Source organism: Malus sylvestris, chromosome 4 (genome assembly GCF_916048215.2).
Source record: "Malus sylvestris chromosome 4, drMalSylv7.2, whole genome shotgun sequence".
Lineage (NCBI taxonomy): Eukaryota > Viridiplantae > Streptophyta > Magnoliopsida > Rosales > Rosaceae > Malus > Malus sylvestris.
In genome coordinates, this window is record NC_062263.1 from 700,595 (window position 1) to 706,476 (window position 5,882).

General features: G+C 42.9%; 1 long non-coding RNA gene across 1 annotated transcript; it reads right to left on the reverse strand.

The window, feature by feature from the left end:
* Positions 1–592: 592 nt before the first annotated feature.
* LOC126618068 (uncharacterized) lies at positions 593–927 on the reverse strand. Its single transcript, XR_007621642.1, has 2 exons — positions 851–927; positions 593–738 (listed from the first exon to the last, which is right to left on the reverse strand). It is a non-coding gene; the product is annotated as an uncharacterized LOC126618068 (long non-coding RNA).
* Positions 928–5,882: the final 4,955 nt, after the last annotated feature.

The following is a 5,882-nucleotide window of genomic DNA, read 5'->3' on the forward strand; positions in this document are numbered from 1 at the left end:
CCTGTTGAGCTCGAGCAAGCAACATTCTGAGTCCAGAACTACATTCAAAGTGAAAATGACAAACAACTCACCCTCAACTTGGATTTAGTCGAGGAACACAGAAACCAAGCTCACTTGAGGAATGTCGCCTACAAGCAGCGCATCTCCAACTATTATGACTCTAGGGTCAAGCCTCGTTCTTTCAAAATAGGAGACTGGGTCTTAAAGAAAAGATTACTCTGCGACAGAGTCCCGAGTGAAGGCACACTTAGTCCAAACTGGGATGGACCGTATGAAGTCATTGGCATCAGTCGCCCTGGCTCTTACACACTTAGAAGCTCTGATGGCAAGACCCTTGGCCATCCATGGAACGCTGATCACTTGAAGTACTACTACAAATAGACTCACGATGTACAAGTGTTGAGCTATAGCCGTTCGGCATCCTATGTAATGAAGGCCATTTGGCAATGAATTTAATAAAGAGGTAATTTAGCCAACTCAGCCCTCACTCTTTTACATTCATAGCAAGCGATGCCAGAACCCTTCTCAATCATAAAGCAATCCGTCTTCCACAGTCACTACAAAACAAGCAAATGAAGACCGTGTCAAGCGCAAAAAAAAAAAAAAAAAAAAAAAAAAAAAAAAAAAAAAACAGCTTCATCCAAAAAGCTTCACCCGAAAAGCTTCACCTCCAAAGCTTCACCCACAAAGCTTCACCTAAAAAGCTTCACCCAAAAAGCTTCACCCGAAAAGCTTCACCTCCAAAGCTTCACCTAAAAAGCTTCACCCACAAAGCTTCACCTAAAAAGCTTCACCCACAAAGCTTCACCTAAAAAGCTTCACCCAACAAGCTTCACCCGAAAAGCTTCACCTCCAAAGCTTCACCCACAAAGCTTCACCTAAAAAGCTTCACCCACAAAGCTTCACCCAAAAAAAAAAACTTCACCCGAAAAGCTTCACTTAAAAAAGCTTCACCTACAAAGCTTCACCTAAAAAATCTTCACCTAGAAAGCTCCCTCTACATACTTTCACCATCAAAGCTTCACCATCAAAGCTTCACCTAGAAAGCTTCATCTACAAAGCTTCACCATCAAAGCTTCACCTAGAAAGCTTCATCTACAAAGCTTCATCTACAAAGCTTCACCATCAAAGCTTCACCTAGAAAGCTTCAACACCAAAGCTTCACCTACAAAGCTTCAGCACAAAACCTTGCTCCAAATAAACAAATTTTGTTCACAAAACCCAAGATGCCCTTGAACTTGTACAAAAACACTTGGGTAAACATAAACATTTTTTGTTTTACACCCACAAGGGCCCAAAATTTTCCTTCTTATTTATTCACTTATATATGTTCCCAAACATATTATAATAGATCCAACAACAAGCCAAAGTCCCAAGTTTCATAATGGACAAAAGTACAAGCAATTCATCAATAATGAAGGTGCTACAAAAATTGGAATCTGCCCCAAAATAGAAATCCAACCCAAGAGACTTTTTCTCTCTCTCCCTCTTCCGCCTCCTTTCATCTATCAAATTTCTGCAACCTCTGCTCTTCTCCAATGGAGCTGAATTTTGGACACCCTATAGTTCTTGAGCATATGAACAACTTTCAAGAAGGAACCATTTCTGTTTGAGCGACGGAAATTAAAGTGTTGAAGCTCCAAACATGATAGTCGGCTTCTTGCAGATTTCGAAGCTGTTGTGATGTTTCGAAGATCTGGAAATATTTAACCGTTAGTTCATCCTGAATTTTTGATATGTTATGAAAGAGTCGATGAGGAACAACTTCAATGAAGAAAGCATACCGATCTGAACAAGAGAAAATGGAGTTTCGAAGCTCACAACAAATCTGACGGGTTGACAGAAAAATAATAACCAGTCATTCATCATACCTGGATTTCTGGAGTTATACTGCTCCGAGGGATCTCAAATTTGGATATGTTGTAGTTCACGAGCTGAGGAACAACTTCAATGAAGAAAGCATACCGATCTGAACAAGAGAAAATGGAGTTTCGAAGCTCACAACAAATCTGACGGGTTGACAGAAAAATAATAACCAGTCACTCATCATACCTGGATTTCTGGAGTTATACTGCTCCGAGGGACCTCAAATTTGGATATGTTGTAGTTCACAAGTTAAGGAACAACTTCGATGAAGAAAGTATGTTGATCTGAACAAGATAAAATGGAGTTTCGAAGCTCACAACAAGTCTGACGGATTAACAGAACATTGATGAACAGTTACTCATCATACTTGAATTTCTGAAGTTGTACTACTCCGATGGATCTCAAATTTGGATATGTTGTAGTTCACAAGATAAGGAAAAACTTTCATGAAGACGACTTTGCAATCTGAGCTATAGAGAAAGGTGTTATCTTGCATCCACTCAGGCTGATTAGTGGAAACGAAAAGCAATTCCACCAAAGAAAAGATGAAAAAGAGAGAAAAGCTACTAATTGCACTTGATCTTGTCTAGTCAATAGCATGCAGCATCAAACACACAAAAGTTGGAAATATTTTTAGATAAAGCATATACGAATGTGTGACATCGAAACAAGGATTCGTTACTTTGACAAATTAGTAACACGCGAGACACCTCATTCGGCAACTCTCTTCGCCTGAAGACTTGGGGGACTCCCACCATATGCTACTGCACCTTGATACTCGGCAGTCTCACAACCACTCAGTGACTTGGATTTTTCAAGTCTCCAACCGAGAAGTTTTCCTCACTCGGGAAATTAAGGGAACACTACCTCAAACTACATGCTTCATTCACAAAGCTTCAACAATACAGGTTTCAACAAAAGCAAAAATTCAAAGAACTTTATGAAGAAGGCTTTGGTGTATTTAACACAATATGTTGAAATGAAGCAAAGCTTATTTATTAATATTTTCGATAAGCCACAAATATGTACATATACATGAGTCAAAATAAACAAACAAAAGGGAGCCTTCACAAAGGTTGCTTAGGGGAAGTCTCAGCAGTCGGTAGAGCCCCAGAAAGAGAAAGCACCGGAGGGTGGTTATCCGGAGCCTCAGTACTTGACAAAACCCCAGAAGGAGGAGGCATTGGAGGTTCATCATTTGAAGCTTCATTACCAGGTACAGCCCCAGAGGACGAAGGCAATAAATGCCTTTGGAACAAACCCACAAACCGTTGATGATCAAGTAAAACCTTACCATCAGATTCCTTCATCTGGTCAAGCTTCCTCTTCATGTTTGTAGCATAGTCATGGGCGAGCCGGTGCAACTGCTTATTCTCATGCTTGAGCCCTCTAATCTCCTGTTTGAGACTCATCACTTCAGCAGCCAATGATTCAACTTGGCGGGTTCTAGCAAATAGGCGTTGGGCCATATTAGACACAGAACCTGCACACTGAACACTAAGAGCCAGAGAGTCCTTAACAGCCAACTCATCAGACCGTTTGGAAAGTAGTCTGTTATCTTTGGGAGTGAGAAGGTTCCTGGCCACCACTGCAGCGGTCATATCATTCTTCATCACAGAATCCCCAACGGTAAGAGGACCAGTAGGGGATATGAAGGATGGGCGCCATATGTTGTCTGGAGAAGGCGTGGCTGTCTCTTCTCCAAGGTTCAAGTCAAAACGACGGTCGGAGGGTCCAGACATTTTCAAATGTGTTGAAGAAGGAAGAGGTCAGACAAATCAAGATCTTAGAAGTGCAAGAAATGAGCTTCTACTGGCAGAGATTCAAGTGTGCTGTGGAACTTAATGCCAGCCTCTATAAAAATCTGCACTCGACGGAGCTTCAGAAATCGAAGAGGCGTTTGCTTTCTCAAAAGCTGGGCTGCTCAGAGACCACGAGGGCCGATCTCAGAAATCGAAGAGGCGTTTGCTTTCTCAAAAGCTGGGCTGCTCAGAGACCACGAGGGCCGATCTCAGAAATCGAAGAAGCATCTGCTTTTTCAGCCTCGTCAGCACCTGTCACATGCACAATCAGCTTTGCGGAAATTACGGGCACTCTGTCGAAGATTTCTGGTGAAGTAAAAAGCACGTGAATCTTACTGTTCAATCACCGCTCTCCATATGCACCATCAACTCCTCGGGTACCACATATAACTTTGTCAAAGATCTCTGACAAAGTTTAGGCACGAGAATTTCGAAGTTCCAGCTACCCTACTATTACCCATAAGGGTAAAGGAACAGCACCACTGCTTGACAACTGGAAAGTCCCTATGTGTGTCGACCTCCGTGTTTTGCGGCAAGACAGGTTGGCAAGAACGTCCAACCTTTACTCACATTCGAGAAAAGACTCCCAACATAATTACTTTCTCAAAAACCGGAGTAGCACCGCTTTCCGAATCTCGAGAGTCAGATCCTCGACGGGATTGCTTGTTCGAAAACCGAAGAGGCACAACTCTCAGAACTTCGAGAGCCAGATTTCCTTAGATAAAGCTTGTCTGTAATCTTCACACGTAACATCAGCTTTCCAGATACCACATACCACTTTTTCAAAGTGCTCTGACAAAATTAAAACACGTGAAGCTGGCAGCTCCCACTACATTGCTGTGACCAAGAAGGGTAAAGGAATAGCATTACTACTTGTTATTGGGAAATCCCTATATACATTGACCTCCCTCCTCAACGGACAGGCAAACCTGCAAAAATGCTCAACCCTTTCTCGCATTCGAAAAGGCACCCTCAACATAACCTCTCGAAATACTCAGCTTTATTTCCCCCCGATAATACCTCAGCAAATAAGCCACACCAAGAACAAGAGTATCTCATATCATCAGGGTCGAAAGCAAGAGTATCCCATATCATGCTTTCTCCCTATCTTTGTCTTTGTCCTTGTCCACACCTGCAGGACAAGGAGAAAGAGAGCAGTCAGTCGGAACCTGAAATCAAACCTCCAATTTGGAACTGACTGCCTGGAGCCTTTGCCTGGTTGCTTACTTAGCATTGCTCTCGAGTACTCATCCTCAACTGCTGTCAAGGTCACGAATTCCACCGGCAAATACCTCATGACAGTTGATCAGATATTGGCTCTTTACACTGAAGCTGCCAAGCGTGGATGAGTCACTATGAAGGAATGTTCTGAAGGACCATTTAAATGCAAAGGTTGCACACCACTTCTGCCATGCAAAAGATTGAAGCAGAAGGTTCAACGGTGAGCTGAAACAGATCACTACAGCACGACACCTTTCCATACCACATTCATTATTCCGTCAACAGCAAAAGTATCCCATATCATCAAGGTCGAACGTACTCTAGATTTGATGGACTTGTTTTGACCCTCAAATTTTTGAGTCGGCCTTATACTCTGAAGGGCACCAGAAAACCCTCCAGCACAGTTCAAGAATAAGCCTGTGGAAAGTTACTTCTTCAAAAGCAAAAGTACCTCATATCATCTCTTATCCATTTGCTTCTCCTTATCCTGGCAGTTGAATGAGAGACAAGGAGAAGGAGAACAATCAACCGGAAGCCGAAGTCAAACCTCTGATCCTGGGTTGCTTACTTGGAAGTTTGACTGCTTATCTTGTCTGTCACCTCTTTCAGCAGATCTCCTAGCTCGGCGACTTGGGGGACTCATACTATAGGGTTTGTATCGCACTTGACCAAGCCCGAAACTACAAGTAGCTTCAAAGTGAAATTGATACATTACCTTGTGCATCTTCATCAGCTAAATACACCATTCCCGGATGGAGGAAAGGTACTTCCAGAGAAGGGCAGATGAAGATCAGACCACACTTCGGTACTTAGAAGTTTCGTGATTACTCAAGGGATTGGATCTTGCAAGTCCCCAACCGAGGAGTTTCCCTCACTCGGGAACTTAGGGGAGCACTGTTTGTACCATACTTGACCAATCCCGAAACTACCGAGCACCGGCCAACGCTATACTGTCAAGGACCCAGAAGAGTTCCCCTCCGACCATGAGGCCAA